The sequence below is a fragment of the Genypterus blacodes genome, unplaced genomic scaffold (assembly GCF_046128005.1).
Source record: "Genypterus blacodes isolate CSIRO-AG114 ecotype Tasmania unplaced genomic scaffold, CSIRO-AGI_Gbla_v1 ptg000032l_1, whole genome shotgun sequence".
Taxonomy (NCBI): Eukaryota; Metazoa; Chordata; class Actinopteri; order Ophidiiformes; family Ophidiidae; genus Genypterus; species Genypterus blacodes.
Window position 1 is genome coordinate 4,906,724 of NW_027466845.1, and position 17,659 is coordinate 4,924,382.

General features: G+C 41.4%; 1 protein-coding gene across 1 annotated transcript in view; it reads left to right on the forward strand.

The window, feature by feature from the left end:
- Positions 1-17,659, forward strand: part of lrfn1 (leucine rich repeat and fibronectin type III domain containing 1) — a 132,703-nt gene that overhangs the window by 70,668 nt on the left and 44,376 nt on the right. The window contains exon 2 of the mRNA XM_076145898.1: positions 16,626-16,677. The gene's annotated coding sequence lies outside the window, so the exon portion shown is untranslated. The remainder of the gene's footprint in view (positions 1-16,625; positions 16,678-17,659) is intronic.

Consider the following 17,659-nt stretch of genomic DNA (forward strand, 5'->3'; position numbering starts at 1 on the left):
ATCGCTTAATTAATGTTTGAATTCATGTAGCTTTGTGTGGAGATATGACAAATGTTAGGACACGGTGATGTGAAACATATGAATTTCTGACATCTGGTATCACAGGGATGTATGTGTGTGTGTGTTTGTAAGCGGGCAATTGACAGATGAGACCAGACCCCGATCATGTGCTAATGAGCATCACTGATTCTGGTAACGTGGCTATTCTTAGCAATCAAACCCGTCTCATCAGAAACAAACGTCCATCTGTTTGGAGGTGAGGCCTATCTCACCGCTTTAGCTACCAACCTGTTAGTGAGAATAATGTAGAATCACTTGGCAGGCGTGTTCTTTAATATTAGTAAGGAATGTTAGTGTAGCTGTACAATTGATTTCCTTTATTTCTTTCTCCCCCCCCCCCCCCCCCCCCCCCCCCCCCCTTTATTCCTGCAGCGTGGGCGTGTGTGTGTTTGTGCGCCAAAAATGGAGACCAGCTAATTGTAGCGCTGCCAAACAAAACAGACCAGAAGCAAAGTACATTGGGAATTTAAAGTAGTGGCGGCTTCACCCATGCAAGAGAGGTTTGTTTTGATTATCATGTGCAATTAACTTAACAAACTCTCGTCCAAATCTGCTGTCTGGAGCGTTGCCAGATATGTATGCAGCCTGTGCGGCTATGCATTATTTAAGCTTTGATATGTTATTGGATGCAGTTTAAAGCCGAGGAATACTGATCCAGATGAAACAATGACCTACAAAAGCCAAGATCAAACAAACACCAGGTTCATGATGACACGCGGTGTAAAGAGGAGGCTCAGTCAGTGTGTATGGGGCCTTGTGGTGGTGTGGGGGGGTCGCCGCCGCCGCCGCCGCCGCCGCCGCTCCTCCTGTCTGGGTTACGGGTCTCCGACAGCCCACTGCTCTCTGCTGGCGTCACAGGAGCGTGCATCACACAGACTTGTCAGAGCGCCGTTTCCTCCGCCCACCCCCCTTTACCGCTGAAAGTCATCGCCACACTCTCAGCACACACACACACACATGGGCACATTCGCGCTCTCATACACACACGGAACACGTGCGCATACATACACCGTCCCCATTATGGTGACAAATCCTGCCTGATCAGGCTCCCATCTGTGAGTCATGGATGGTGTGTGGAACGAGTCAAACTGCCCCATCAGCTGCCTCTCGCAGATGGACAAGCATCTCTCGGGGCTTGTGTGGTGGTCTGCATGCAACAAGGTTACCTCTCAACCCTCCTATGATCTGGACCGAGATTTTTTCCTCCCAAGCTCTGATGTCTCATGGGCAATTCCCCCGGAATCATGGCTCGACTGGGTTTAATCGGTCAGCCTGTGAGTTCACCCTGTATTGGTCTGTTGGCTGAGTCTCCTCATTGACCCCATTTCACCTGAATGCATATCCCCCTTTTTTCCATCCTGGCTCCATTTTGGCCCCATAATGGGATTAATTACAATGACACCAATCTGGAATCTCACTTAAAAACTATGCAGGCTGAGCCTCTTTTCTCTGCTTACTCTCATAATAGCTTAAAGCAACGGCTGGGGTTACATTGGTAAATTGGAGTTTCTCTCTCTCTCTCTCTCTGTCTGTCTCTCTCTCTCTCTCTCTCTCTCTCTCTCTCTCTCTCTCTCTCTCTCTCTCTCTCTCTCTCTCTCTCTCTCTCTCTCTCTCTCTCTGCCTCAATGCAAATGTGGAGAAATTAACGATAAATAGCAGGGCACCGGTCAAGATGTCCCCACTAACATAAACTCAACTGACAGCCTTATGTTAATGGATGTGTCTTTTGAGAAAACTCAGAGAACTTTGCCGTAAATAATTAATGCTGTCATATTCACAGCAATCTAACACTGCCTCAATAGGTCCGTGCCGGAAAAATAGCATTCGCAGCAGGTGCTTATGTATTCCGGCAATAAATACATAGATTTACTCCACTTCTACACTTAATATATGGTTAGTTAATCTACAGTATGCGCTGACCTATTATTTTTGGGCCGCAGCTATTAAGCAAGCTAATCATGAAGCGTTTTCACCTCAGAATATAAAGTCAACACAGAACACAATTGACCTTGGCAAAGGAAAAATCCTCTCACCTCCCCTCTGCCTCGTTGTCATGGAGAAACAAGACATTAGAAAGCTGTTTCACTGCTCTTCATCTCTTATTTCTCTCAAAGCCATTAACCATCAGCAATCCATTTTTCCCAGCGCCCTCGTCTCCTGCTCTCTACGCTCGCAGGCAGCACCACTCGAGGCTCGCTGGTAAAGATTTGTATAGCCAAAATGTGCAGGAAAGCATATGGCTCTTGGTGATTACTTGTGGGGACGCAATGGACTGTAACTAACCGCTTTTGACCTCATTTATGCGAGCACGCTGAAAAGATCTTTCAGCAGGCTTAAAGAATGTTTTTCTCTTTTAGGGAGCAATAATTTTGTAATTTGTCTTGTAGTCGTGACGACGGTTCAGTTTCTTGCTGCAGTCTGAATCCAAACGTGTCTGATTGAACTTATCTTTGGTGCATGAGCACATGGGTGGTCTATGCAAGCACATTGCTGCCTCAGACCCCCCACCTCCATATCTCCACGTATTTTGTGTCAGAAAATGAAATATTCATGTCCAGATTATATAAAAATTCAAGATTACATTTACATTGTAATGCTTGATTGGTCTTCCTTGATTTCCCTGATAAAAATCACTCTGACTACTGGTTTAATTCCACCTTTTCCCTTGTGCTGCCATCTCATTTGCATAACAATAAATACACTTCTTTAAATGGCGGCACAAGAAGCAGGTCTCCAAATGTTGACACTGCAGCTAAAATTAGAGCTCTAAGCACCTCACTCTAAGGTAACGCCAGTCTTAATCTACAGTGCAAGACAGCAGAAGTGCCTAATTGCCAGAGAGCTTTTAAATGGACTGAGAACATATTGTACAGGAACATATGCAGCCATTAAATATCCAAACACAAACATAAAGGCTTTGAAGGTACGGACATTGCTGCATGGAAAGACTGTTGCCTGCTATTATCCGAAAGGTGCGTCTTGAGTGTTAAAATGCGTTACGCCTGTAGAATATTCGGTTGAGTCATTGGCTAGCATTTATCCATTGTTGCGGGAGTGCATGGAACATAACGCGTATGTTGGTGCGTGCACATATAAATGGGCAGTGTGTATACTCTGACATCAAACCCATGCCATTTCTCTTACTTGATGTGATGTGAATTCGTCTCTGCACTTCCTGCTGACATGTCACTTAGTCAGAGAGCAAAAAAAATAAAGAACCTTACCTCGCAGGCTGCTGGCCGCATCGCTGTGTTGTTTGACAATTCATCTTTCCAACATCTGCTGCCACATTTAATATTCATCCTGAAAGTACAACACAGCCACACAAAAACTTATAAATATGCTCCACATTTGCACTCAACACCACTCAAAATCATTTCTCTTCATTTTGCTTGAAAGTGTTGGAGTGCAGGCGCGCTCGCTCCGCCTGCACACAGTTTGATTGACGTTTCTTAACAGTTCCTTGGCACACCGTGCGGCTTGGCCCTTTATCACACACGTTAACTGAAATGAGCTGTGTATTTTTGACGCGACGTTTGATTTGCTCTTTGCACTATATCCTATGTGCTCGCTGGAATTCTCTCAAACAGCAAAGCTATTACTAACTATCTAATTGGTAGGCATAGGAAGATATTAAGACAGAAGTTATTAGGCCTGAAAACACAAGAGAAGTGTTCTGTCAAAACAGAAATCCAGTTATTATCCTTCAGTAAACAGTAGGTTTTTGTTTCGTGGCCTTTTTTTATCGGGGCATTCTTCAATTTATCTTAATGGAAATCTGCCCTTTGTTGCAGTGAGGACCTGTGAAGGACGTGCATGGAATCCTGCATGAGGGAGAAAACAGCACAAGGTTTAGCACGTAGAAAGATATCAGAAGCACACAGGGCCTGCTCGCGGGATTCCGTATCTGCGACGTCAATTTCTCAATCGTTTCCAACCCGATTCATGCTTACGGCGCAAGAAAAGGGTCCACGGTTTGATACAAAACGGAATCGGCGTCCATGGTGGTTAATTGTAATTCAAGGAACTGAGAGAGCCGCGTCAAGGATGTTAGACATTAAAGGAGTTGTCTTTTTCATGGGATTATCCACGAAGGAGGAAGTAAGCATTGAGACAGATGACTGGCAGACGAAGATCAGCTTCCATCCAAGTAGAACACTTCTTCAGGCACGAAAAACACGCAGATTTAAGTCACATAATCCCTTTCAATATCAGCAGGAATGTCAATACTCCGATGTGGATGGAAAGGAACCGTGTTTTCGCAGCGTTCCAGTAGCGTCTGAACACAGCACCTCCAGTAGTCGTTGGCAGTTACTATTATTAGCCACTGCAGTGATATAAATGTTATTGCGCATCTACTCGCACTGTGATGAATAAATGTGTTTAATCCATTGGTGAAACCCTGTGTTGTGGAAGAAACGAAGACTTCAGACGCTGTAGCTTTAAGTGGACACAACCCGGGCACGTCTCAGAGGCTAAGCAACTACTTCAAATCTGCCTGTAACCTTTGGATCGTTACTTAAAGGAGCTTCTCAGCTCCGTTTCTTCTTGCAGGTTGTGTCGTAAGCACACGCACGCAATGACATCAGTGTCATCATTTAATAGGAACGGGGGGTGTAATTGTGTCGAATAGTACGAGTTACATCCTGTCTTTATTTGCTTTACAAAAGACATGTAACTCAGTCTCGTCTCATCTCTTCATCTCATTCCATAGCTCGTGTCTCATTATTATCTAGTCTCCTCCGGTCTCATCTCAAGCATCTTATGTGATGTCATCTCATCTTGCCTCATCCTGTCTCATCTCATCTCGTCTCTTCTCATCTTATCTCACAATATCTCATGTCTTCTCACCGTATCTCACAGTTTCTCATGTCGTCTCACCTAATCTCATTTTATCTCGTCTAGTGCTAATTTGTCTCATTTTGTCTCATCGAAATCATGACATTTCATCTCCTTTCATATGACTCATCTCACGTCATGTTCTCTTAGCTCACGTCATGTCATGTGACCCAGTCTAATTCGATCTCATCTCATGTCATCTTGTCTTGTCTCGTCTCATCCTGTCTCATCTTGTCTTGGAATCCTGTGTAATCCTATCCCAACATTCAGAGATTAGAGGCAGCGTAAAGAACGCACAGCAGGTTTGTGCTCGGTTCATAACTGCATTGTGAATGTCTTGTGAATTTTGATTAAGCTCTTACATTTTGGAGGCTGCTGTAGATTTTAATTAAATGCAATACATTTGGTGAGCTAAAATGTGTCTCATTTTTTAATGAATTGGAATACACTCCATCAGGAATAGAAAAAATAGACGATTCAGATGAAACTCTATCACAGGAAAATGTTTGGAACCTCCTCGTGCTGTAATATGTGGCGCACCGTGTTTAGCTTTTACTGCCCATTTGATGCTAATTTGCTGTTTAGACATGGATTGTTGTGTTTGGGTTATTTTCAAAATGGGAGCCCTATATCATCTTGCACATCATTAGACGAGCGGTGAAAAGCTGAGAGCTCATAAATGACCCAGTTAGGCTTAAATTGAACATCAAAATGCTTCAGCTCTGCCACGCTGATGGATTTAAATGCACATTCTGTGATCCAAATGTAAACAAAAGCGTACATGGCACAACCAAAACGCCCTTACCCTGAAATTGATTGATAGGTCTTTAAATACACACATTGTTTTCTGATGTGTGTTGACATCAGTAATGTTCAATAAAACAGGCTTATATTTTCATTGTTTTGATTAGCTGACAGTCATGCATAACGTCTCCAATTATGCATATGAATGAACATTACATTTTCAGCCCTGGCAGATTAATGGATAAGCTTTATGCTTGCATTAAGTGTTTTGTTTGCTGTTGAATTGGTACATACTGATTTTAAAAGGCTTGTTCAATTGTTGAGCGCTCAGTGTCTCTAGCTGGGTTAAGACCATTTTTATTGTGTGATTTCCTGGCACAGACAAGGCACAAACATAACGTGGCGAAATGACAGTCAAATCTCTCACACTTGCTTCTTTGAATAGTTGACATAACGATCTACTTTGAGGCTGTGAGGTGATTTTTTTTTCTTACCTGTACGTTAGGAGATTTTCTGCCTGGCTGCTGCACAGTCGGGGAGTGACACAGCTGAGGTTGTGTTTATGCAGATCAGAGGGCACAGTGCAGCTTTTTTGGCATCAGATTACACCTGCGTTTCCACACCACCTTTGTATTTTAAAGACAGCACAGACGCCCTTTTTCTTTAGGTGGTGAAGGCAAACAGAAAACCCCAAATCACCTTGATACCTGCCTAATACATGAAATTACATATTCAAATGCAATTTGAATGAAATTAAGGTAGAAACTCTGCTGGTGTGCATGAAGAGTGTGAGAGTGAATTGTACCATCAATGGCGGTCACTAGTGCTTGTAGGATGTATAAGGTCCTTCCTATGCAGTTGATTTTCACATCACACATCTCACATGATTTTCACATCACTCCTGCTGATGTATGACCTGTGGTCATACATCAGCAGGAGTGATGTGTTTTCCATTGGCATCTAATCTAAGGGTGTGTTACCCTTTTCCACAGTGCAATTATGCACGAGTCAAGTGAGAACCGTATTAAATCTTCCCACAGCGCAGACATGCAGAGTATTTGCGCGTTGTTTCCACTTGCGAATGAAGTGCACGAGGCTCAGTGTATTCAGAAGCACCAGAATGGAAAGCTGTTCCACACTGATTCACACTGCTTAAGCACTGCAAGTCATCAGGACACCCTGTACCTTAAGGATTTGGAGGCGTTTTTCAAAATGAAACGTTTTCTTTTGGATTGTCACAGTTGTATTTAGATTGATACTAACTACATAGATGATCACTTTCATCTGAATAACATAAATCCATCTTAAAAAGGAACACTATGAGGGTTTCATGCAAACAGCAAACAATTATTGCATGATGGGTAGAAAAACTAAATTCTGAAATCCTGCTGCTATGAGTGTTTCATATTCTAAAACCTCATAAATATTGTTTAGTACAGTCAATACAATTATGAATACCTTGCAGTGAGAGCAGCTATCAGTACAATCAGTCACTTGTTTACGTCTGCATGGATAAGTTACGACTGTTCTGATCCACGAATGAGAACATCAGCACATTTCTGAGCGAGAGTGCGAGTGTGAAATCTGATGCTACGAATACTGTGGAAGTGGGTAGCCAGAAGTTGCTGTGTTAAAGCAACCCCATCCTTTCTCCACGCTGTCTCTCATACAGTATGTAGTGATTATTAATGTGCTACTGGTAAATGTGCTGAGCATGGCTAAGTGTATAAATAGGAGGACGGCCATCAACAGAAGCTTCGGCTCATGCAGAGGGGAAAGGGGGGGAGGGGATAAAGCTTATTACCAGAGTATCAGATCATGAGCAGCAGAGACAATCCTCCCTGACTCATCAAGAACAGAGGGAAACTCAGATCACTCTCACGCTCTAAGTCTGCACGGCAGCTGCGGCGGCTCACGGGTGACCCTGCTGACCTCTGTGGCCGTCGATGCACTACTTTGTGTTGTACTTATTGCATAATTATTCATTTGAGAAGACTTAGTGCGTTATTCAATTACTGTGTTCCCTTTGGCTCACTAACTTTTATGTGTGGATATGATTTAGGATAACGCTACTGTTTTGTTATTAAAAATAGCTGCATACCCAGAGCAAGTATTAGAGCGTGTATTATTTGATGTGATTCTCTCAGGCAACTTGTGTTATTACTCAGTGTCACCGTGGCAACTCACTGCATCGCAGCATGACCCATCCCATATTTAAGAGTCATAACTTATCAATCACATTAAGGAGCATAATAATACATCATTTTTCCCTCATCATTTTACACCTCCGTGATCTGTGTGTATTCCAGCTCACTGCTGTTCACATCGTAGTACGAGCTTGTATGCTTGGTCTGTTGCCTTTGTCTGGAGCTTTCGTGTTTCTGGAGGTCACATTAGCTGCCCTGAAGGTACTGGTAATGGTCAGTGTGCCAACTGTGTGGGCATGCTAAGTGAAGCATATGCTGTCTGTTAAATCATGCTCTGTGGAGGCAGCAGTGCAGCACGGCTGTCTGCTCTCTGCTAGGAAGGACCAGAAGGAGCAGTGACTGTAGTGCAGCCATCAGTATACCATGAAGTGAGGAACAGGATTTGTTGCATCCCTTGATTTCTTCAGTAGTGAACAAAGTACTTAAACAAACTTACTTACATAAAAGTACTGTTCCAACAATTGACACCTACTTAGTAATAAGCAACTAGCCTGTAACTGAAGATTACAGTTTTTCTTCAGTGCTTTGGCAGCATTCAGTTGTGAGGAGTACAGTTGTTGTTGTAGTAGTCTGAAGAAATTACACATCAATTGCTAATTTTCCCATAACAGTAAATGAAGAGTTCATTTACAAAAACAAGACAACTCCATTTACATTAAAAATAAATACTGTGCATTGCCAGTAACATCTATCAGAAATGCTGGGTGAAAGAAAATCGAAACAAACTAAATAAATCATAATGCAAACTAAAATATGACTTTACAATGTCATATAAATCGTGGTTATCTGTCTCTCTCTGTATTTCTCATTGCTTTCACACAGAATTTTCCCTTAGGCTACTTCGCCTTTACACTACCAATTATTTTGATTATTAATCAAGTAATCAATATTTGTACATGAATATACTCTGATTTAGTGTCCATCAGAGTCTGGTTCAAAGAGAGAAGAAGAAGACATTCAAATAGCAAATTCACAAATACAGCAAATATTGACTGCTGTGATCGATCCAGCAATCGTAGTATTGCTCTGTTAGTAGGTTTTTTTGGCCCTGCATACTTCAGCCTAGAGACATCATTCAAACAGCAGAACAGCAGTTTTTATCCTTCATATTTTTCAAAATATTCAGCATTTTTCAGCTGAAAAACCCCTATTAATGTCCATTCAAATATCTTCAACTTTTCTACAGGCACTTCATGCCTTCAGGCCGTTCTAACTTCCTCATACTTTCAGGCAGATAAACCATTCAAGCATTTTTCAGGCCTTCCACCTCGAGGCGTTCAGCCACCCATTCAGCGTTTTTATATATTACACGGTTTATCAGATATTGCAAGTCTAAAACAATTCCAATTTTAAGCAACAACTGGTCTTGAATTTTCCTCATATAGCCCAATTTTAATTTTCAGCTGAGAAAAACCTTTTTCATCTTTTTCAAATCGCTCCTTTATTTTCTGGCCTTTTTGCACCATAATTCATAAACCATTCAGACAATTTTTTTAGGCCTTCCATCTTCAATATTTCAGGCACTTCCTCAGCATTCTGCAAAACCTAGCAGCAATTGCAATTGCAGTGCATTTTCTTCAGGAAATGTATTTCTAGTTTTTATAATAATTCATCATAATTCATCTAACCTGATACGGATCATTTGAAAATATGATTAGGGTAAAATGGTAGGCTATGGGGTTGTGAGTTAAAAATAATATTTTCATTATTATACAATTTCATACTATTAATGTTTTATAGCATTACTGCCATCAGTGTCCATTGCATTAATCAAACATGCATGTCGTCTTCTTTAATGGTGCCACGACGAGGTTGTGCTGCTATGAAATGTCAGCTCATTTTTGCTGTGTCGACACACAACTACACTATATTTTTGTTTTTATGTGAAATGCTCCCAAACCAAGCGATGCCTCTGGCCTTTTCTCGCACTCACCCTCCATCCATAGTGCCTTCTGTGTAATGGTTGGCAAGCCATTGTGACAGCACTAGAAATGTGTTGTTACCAGCAGTAATGAGCTCCAGCCAATGAGGCCCTGTAAGCACAAGGCGAGGGGGAGAAGAGGAGGAGGAGTTGTAGCACCTAGTAGCATGACTATGAGCAAGCCTCGGTTATTACCTGTTGTCACTTCTTGCACGTGTTTTTGTCACCATATTAACTTGCCTCCTGGTGAAAGATACAATTTGTGTACCCCTCATGTTGTTGTCTCTTGTTGTGTGCATAACCTATGCCTTGATGATGATCGTAATGATTACGCTGCTCTCCAAACCCTGTTGTGTTACTAGCAACTCAATCTTTGAATGTGAAATATCTCAGCCAGAAAATTCATAAACCTCTAATAGTGTCAGATGAAGCGGTGACACCTGAAGGCTAGTTTGCTCTAACCTTTGTGTGCGACCTCTCTCACATTATAGAATTTAGCTTACAGCTTCAGCTTATCGTCAGGTCTCAGACGCCATGCCATGCCAAAATAGCTTTTCCACAGTTATTGAGGGACAAAATACTCAGATGCAAAGGTATGAAATGCTGCAACCAAGTGATAATGGTGAGAATCACACTGTTTCTGTTTACTCACAGTAATTTAATCTACATAAATTTGACATATTTACACATGTGTCTTTACTGAACTATTCTGCAAAGTCCATCATATGATTGTTTAGATGAAACTGGGACAACTTCTGATAACCTCAATAGAAAAGCCAAGTCTGGGTATCATAAATGCTGTTGTTGCTGCTGATGTTCTGCTTCTCTAATATTTCGCCCGAATGTGCACAGCTTGTTCATAGGAGTGGAAAAAGTACAGATATCAATTACAGGTTATATGTCACACAAGCAGAATCATGTATTTGTATATGGGCATTCAAGTACATTTGCTCCTACAACAGTTGTGGCTCTATGCAGATTTAGTGGTATAAACTCTGAAGCATTGAGAAATCTGAAGTAACTGTTAAAAGAAGGACTGGTATTTAATTAAACTTGGGTATGAAAAGTAAAGGTATTCATTGAATGGCCGTGTCCCTAAACATGTATCTGGCACATGTATCACAAATGTAGATACAAGCCAAACAAGGTAATGGCTCTGACAGTGTGAATAACCTTGTGCCTCCAATTTTAGAGCATTGTGAATGAAACCAGTCTGGGATGAAATATTCACACAAAAGTTCCCCAAACAACCTTGTATCTCAGAGTTTGATTGAATAAAAGCATACATCAGAATTAACAATGTAGGTTTTTAATCAAGGTTGATGTCTTCCGAGTGGCCATAGTACTGCGGTGTAGTCACGTAGCATTTTATCTATCTCTATAAACATTCACAAAGGTTTATCAGCTGTAAAAAAGATGGGATCAGCTTGGATGGATATCATCATTTGTATATATTTTTTATTTTATACAGTATTTCTATTAAAGCTCTTATGCATTCTCTGACATATTTCTCCAAACAAAAATTCTTATAAAGTGGGAAGAAAAAAAGACTTGAAAGTTAAGATTTGAGGCTTTAATCTGCATAGTAAATAATGACGAGAGCTTTCCTCTCAAAATATGGTGGAGAAAAAGTACAATGTAGCACAAGATGATCTGTAGAGGTTCATCTCAGTCATTCAGGTCAACAGCTGCGAGGACGTCTAATTGCTATCATGGACTGGGAAATAGAGCTTGACGTCATTTAGCTGTCCAAACAACAGTCCGTTACGCTCCCACCTGAGGTCGCCTATGATGTGGCAGTGATTAGAGTCCAGTTCTACCACATTGTCACCAGTGGAATTGTTCCAGTGATGTGGCAGAATACCGCCACCTGTTCCTACACATAGGAAGTGTTTTTTGAAACATTTTTAAGCTCCGTTTTTCCAGCCCAGTGATAGCACTTAGATGTTCTAGTAGCGCAAGATGGAAATTTGCGCATGCTAAGTGCAGTACTTGAGTAAATGCACTCTCTGTCTCCGGCTTTATTATCGTGTCAGTTCATGTTTTGTCCTCCACAATGATGCCTCGGAAGATGGGAATAAAGAGAGGAAAAGAAGCCTTAGTTAGATGTCACAAGCCTGTCTGGACTCTTGGCTGCCATTTTCAATTCTTCTGACTGGTTAAGTTCACTGTGGGCAAAGATCAAATATGTGCTTCTTTGTTTTTATTGAGGGCTTTATAATAGAAGTGTGGGAGCTGGCTCCTTAATGTTTATTCTAGCCTTGTGGCAATTCACACAGAGTAATAGAGGAGTGCAAGTGCTGTGTACACAGCGTTTCCCACACTTTAAACCCTGGCATACAAAGGTCCTGTAGCAAGTTTCGTTTCATTCTTCATTAAGAATTCTAGAGGGTGTTTGGACAGAAAGGCAATTGTTGTTACGTTCTCCAGTCACATACAGAAGACAGATAGATACAATGAAATACAGGGCACGATAGTTTAGAACTGTTTTTGGTTTCTGTTGAGTAAACATCTGCAAATCACTGCGAAAACAATGGGAAATGCCTCGTGAAATATTCATTTTGTCACCATTTGGATACATAAAGCCATCTTATAGTTACACAAACACCTGCCAAGCGCTTAGCTAAAACATTAAACAACATGCTGTCAGTAGGCGTACACGTCCATACTGTGTTCAAGGCAATATTGAGGAATAAAATGTAAATATGAATGGAATTGAGAGTCGACTATTCCATCATGTGCATTGAGCATGGATCCCATTGGGAAATTTCTCCTTTGCATTTCACCTGCCCCAACTGTTAGGGGCAGTGGGCAGCTACAGTGCAACACCATGGGGACCAACTCCAGGTGTACAGCATTGTGCCTTGGTCAAGGGCAATGGCAGAAGCAGTGACCTAACATCTGTGTTTTGTCATGCAGACATGTTATGCAGACATGGGGGGGACATGCCAATTACACATAGAAAGGATTAAGGCTATCGTAGGATTCGAATACGGAACGTCCTTCCATTGAGGAGCAGTGACGCCCTATTATACGACTTGTGACTCAATCAGAACAGGCGAAGGAATGCAAAAGAAAATTGGATCGTTTACATGCTTGAGTAAATCTGTGAATATTCCACACTGCGGTCTTTTTTTCTGAGTTCACCGATGTCACTTTTTAATGATTCCAATCTGATCATCTACATGACAGTTGAACAAAAACATTCTATCGCCTTTATCAGAGTACTGCTGAAGTTCTCGCCTGTGTGTAACCGTGTCGGGTTTGTCCTTGACGATGGCTGCAGACCATGCAGAGAAGCCTGCGTTGATAAAAATGGATTTCAGAAGAAAACAGAGAGCCAAACCACTCCCTGACAGCTGCAGTTTTATTATCCAGTGAATCATTAGTCATGTGCAGCACGGCAAGAAACGGCATGCAGTCAAACAGTATTTAGGAACAGGATTTAAAATGGTGCTATTTTTATCAGTTATGCCTTAAAAGATGCCAGGCTTCTGTTTTAATAATCCTACGGCATTAGCACAGGCGAAGCCTCGCTGGAAGCAACATGCAAGCCTAATGATGCGGTGTCTAAAGGGTGTTTTGAAGCAAAACTGCCTTTGTGTTTGAGAGTGTGACCTTCCACTCTAGACTGGGTAATAAAAATTCCTCTAGTGGACAATTTACTCTCTTTTTAACAAAAGCTATCATGTTCTAATATTTGAAATAATGCAGTTATTGTGAAAATCAGAGCAGAAAAAATCTTTATCAATCTACTTGTTTCATGCCTGTGTGTGTATCTGGGTGTGTTTCATTTGTCCGTGTGGGGGTTTGATGAATATGTGTTAGGGCAGTTAGCATGCAGTCCACAGTATGTCAGATTGCAGCTAAAGTGGCACGAATTGCTCTGGTGATGCTCGCAGTGCGAAGAATATTAATCAATTCCATAGCACTGGAGGCTTCTGGGAAGATGAACATAGGATGGACGTTTCAGTGAAGTGTGGCATGCGTGAAATTGCACTTTTCACATCGCTGTCTTAGGTCAATTCAGAACTGACCGTTGAATGTAACGTAATGGCAGTCTGTAAATGAAGCAGTTTAGAGTGATTAACGCTTTAATATTACTTACTTGGCTTATCTGGCCGTGTTTGTGTCGGGGTCAATGACTTAGAAAACACTAGACTAGCTGTAAATAAATGTACAACACATCACCTATGCATCATGGGAGCTCCCGCTGCTATGCGAGACTCCAGTGAGAAGATGAGACACGGCACTTTGGGACATAATGGATGGCTTCAGAACAACAACCTTGCGCGGCTGCTCTCAATGTCGAGGATCTGTCTTCGAGATCTACCCTGTTTACACTTGGTAGGAGTGAGCGCTCGCCTCGGTAAATTTGTCTTGATTGAACGCACATCCTGTCCTACGGTGGCTTTGACTGATAAAAAAGACTGTTGAGATCTTAATCAAGATTGCCGCTTTGCTAATTAAATTTGACAGAGAGGAATCAGAGCCATTTCTCTGTTGTCATTACTCCTGCAGAATAAGAAAAAATGGAAAGTGCTCCCTTTTTTCTTCATCTCAGAAAGCCTCAATTATCTGTGATAGCGCCGTGTGTCCTCTCTTAGTTGTGCTCTCGGGACATGGGGAGGAAATTGTGTCTATCTCAAACTGTTTTACTCAGCGCATATCCCAATAGTTTCAATGTGTTCCAACAGTTTGTTCGTGCTCTGTAAAAACCAAGCATATCAAGCGTCTTTCCCAAAGAATTCCTTACAAATGCGGATATTCTTGGAACAATGCTTGGAACTTGCAGTAAAGTGAGAAAATTGGTGGATGGGCATAGAAAAGGATGTTAACACAGGAGACTGATGTTCATGTCATGACTCACACTAGAAATCAACGTCTTTACTTTAACCATAATAGTAAACTTTACCAACATAAACTGAGTGGTCCTGGTTGCCTCAGTTGAAATGCTGGTGCTTTAAAGGAGGCACACTCTATCGTGCTCCGCATTAGCAAGTTAGCATAGTTCCTTTTTAGTCTGTAAATAGTTTGTGAAGTTTTTGTGGCGCTGTGTTTCATAGACATCTTTCAGAACGAGCCGTATTGGGTGGCCATTGAGTTGTCGCCAGCACAACAGCTGCAGGCTGGCAGAGTAACATTGGCTATGTTAGTGGGGTTGTGTTTGTGATGACGACAATGAACTCTGACGCAGTATTTTGATTGTTGATGTAAATAATTACTTGCCTAAGAATAAGGAAAAACCCTTTTTGTAAGAAAACATTCTTTCATCCTTTTTGCACTACCTCTCCATGACCAGATAGTGCAGGCAATTTGCTAAGCTACGTAGCACAGGTATTCCTCCACAATATGAATGTATTTTTTCCTGAAATAATGTTCATAGGGTACAAAGAACTATATACTGATGAACAATGAGTCATCGACTGGTTAAGAGGTGGCCTTTAGTTTGAGCGCTGTAAACATTGTGGTTTATTGGCAACACAAAAGGTTGGTTTGTAACTTTGCCACACACTCACAAACACACAGCAGTGGAATCCTTACAGCTGCTGCTAACGGTTCCAAAATGTGGGACTAATTAAAAATAATGAGCTGTGGTGGGTTGTCTGTGTAGCTGCCATATCGTGGGACTTAATCACGACTGAACATTATTTAACATCACTTCAAATCTGTTTTTAGTTGAGTGCAACCGTGTCAAGATCCAGCAGCTTCCACATTTCCTTCATTTACCTGGAGACAAATGGTAGAGCACACGCTGGGTCGCACATTTTGATATAAAGTCATCCTGTAGCGGAGTTTATTTAAAGTCTCTCTTACAACTTTAAAGTAAGTCAGTGACAGGATTTTGCTTCTTGAGTTCAATTCTTTGTGGGTAAGAAAATCATGATTATACATAATAAGGTGCGGATCTCATTACACATTTATATATTTCAGTCTTGAAGGCAGGAATGCGTGCTGTCATACTGAGTGGTTGCATGAAAAATGTAATTTTACTCACCATTAGTAAACTGTTGCCTTCGCATTTTCCATCCAGCAATGTAAAGAAATATATTTTTTTATAGAAACAAAACAATTTCATAGCCCACTGGCGCAGTTTCCAGTTTTGCTTAATTCACAAAATATTACGGGAAACATCTTTCCAAACATTTGTATTCCAGAGCGCCATGGTTTATCATTTCAAGCCCGGGCTAATGTTTCTGTGATTTTTTTTTATGTGGAGTAGATTTGCCTAAAAGCATATCACGACTTTACCATGAACTTGACACCAATTTATAACATCAGTATAACATCTTAGCATATTCAGTTGCTCGTGTTTATCTGTCACTCTATCCAATTTATAGCTTGTGCATGTATAGAGTGAGATAAATGCACATGAATGTATTAGTGACACCTACAGGGACAAACTAATAATGTACACTGACAGAATGTAGCACACAAGGACAGCCGTTAAACGTAAATATACAGTAGACTGTCAGTATTCATTCATTCATGCAATCATTCAGTGCATTTATTAACTCTAATGAAAAATGGCATGTTCACTTGTACCAGTCTAAGGTTAATTAACACGTGGAGCACAGTAAAGGCCGTCATGCATGTAAAATTGAAAAACACGTTTAAAGATCAGGCTGGTAAAGGGTTATTGTTCATAAATTTGACATGAAATAAAAAGGCTCTGGGTGAAACTCTCCCAAGCACATGTTTTAATTTGCATTGAGTGTGGGGTGCAGTCAAACACTGCACTCTGAACTGAATTGAATCTTTTCATGACTGTGACACTATAAGAGCTGTTGGCGTATGCCCCCTTGTGTCATTTGTGCTCGCATATTAAGGTGACTGTTTATTTTTCTCTGCAGACTCCTTTGAAGTGAACCGTTTGAGACGCAGCCGAAGCTTCACCAGATTCAGGTGAGTCTCCCCTTTTCAAATTAAGACTATTTGCATCTTTACACGGCGCTCCTCCATGAATAACACACGCCCATTCTGAATATGAACAGCAAGAGGAAAATACTTAATATGCAGGAAAAAAACTCTCCTCTGATTTAATCTAGCAGCGAGATTTGACACTGTGCATGTACATATATCATCAGCATATAGAGAGACACCCACAGTGTGATCCATCTTCCTTTATTTTCCCTCCATATATGCTTACCTAAATACAGACACTGGTATGCAAAACATGACATCTTGTTCTTTCTATTCCTCCCTCGTTTGTCACATGCAGATCTAACCAGATGTTCACACACACAGAGAGCGAGAGAAAGAGACAGAGAAAGAGCGCGCACGTGCGAGAGAGAGACAGAGTCAGCTATCCTCTCACATAGGCAGGGTTGGGCTGGCGCCACGACTCTTTGCCTCATGGCCTGCGCAATGGGAGTCGGCTCCATTATCAGAGCTGCTGCTTCGCCACCCTGCAGCAAACCCAGCATCCTCTGCTCCTGCAGATTTAATTTCTTATCTCAATAGGGGAAACAGCCCCTCTGATGAACAGCAGAACACACCCTGGGCTGCTGTGAACACGGATTCAGAATACATACAATAGATGGTGTGATAAACTTCTGAATGTGCACAGCCCTGATATTCCTCATAGGAATTTGCGATGGGTAATAGATATTCATGGGAATTGGTTTTGGAAAAAATTATTCTGGTAAGGGAGCGTTGCAATCAACCCAGCATCGAAGCAGCTAAAGCAATTATTTCTAACCTTTCCATCAATGACATATCAAACCCCTAAACAGGAGCACAGGTTGATATCTGTGATCTGCTGCTCCCTGTTGTAGGACACAAGGACACAGTTTGCTCTGGGGACGGAGAGGAGTTTGAGTGATGGAATTTGAGTAAATCAATGACACTCTCTTAATGGCATCTAGAATGAAGAGAATGGCAGAAT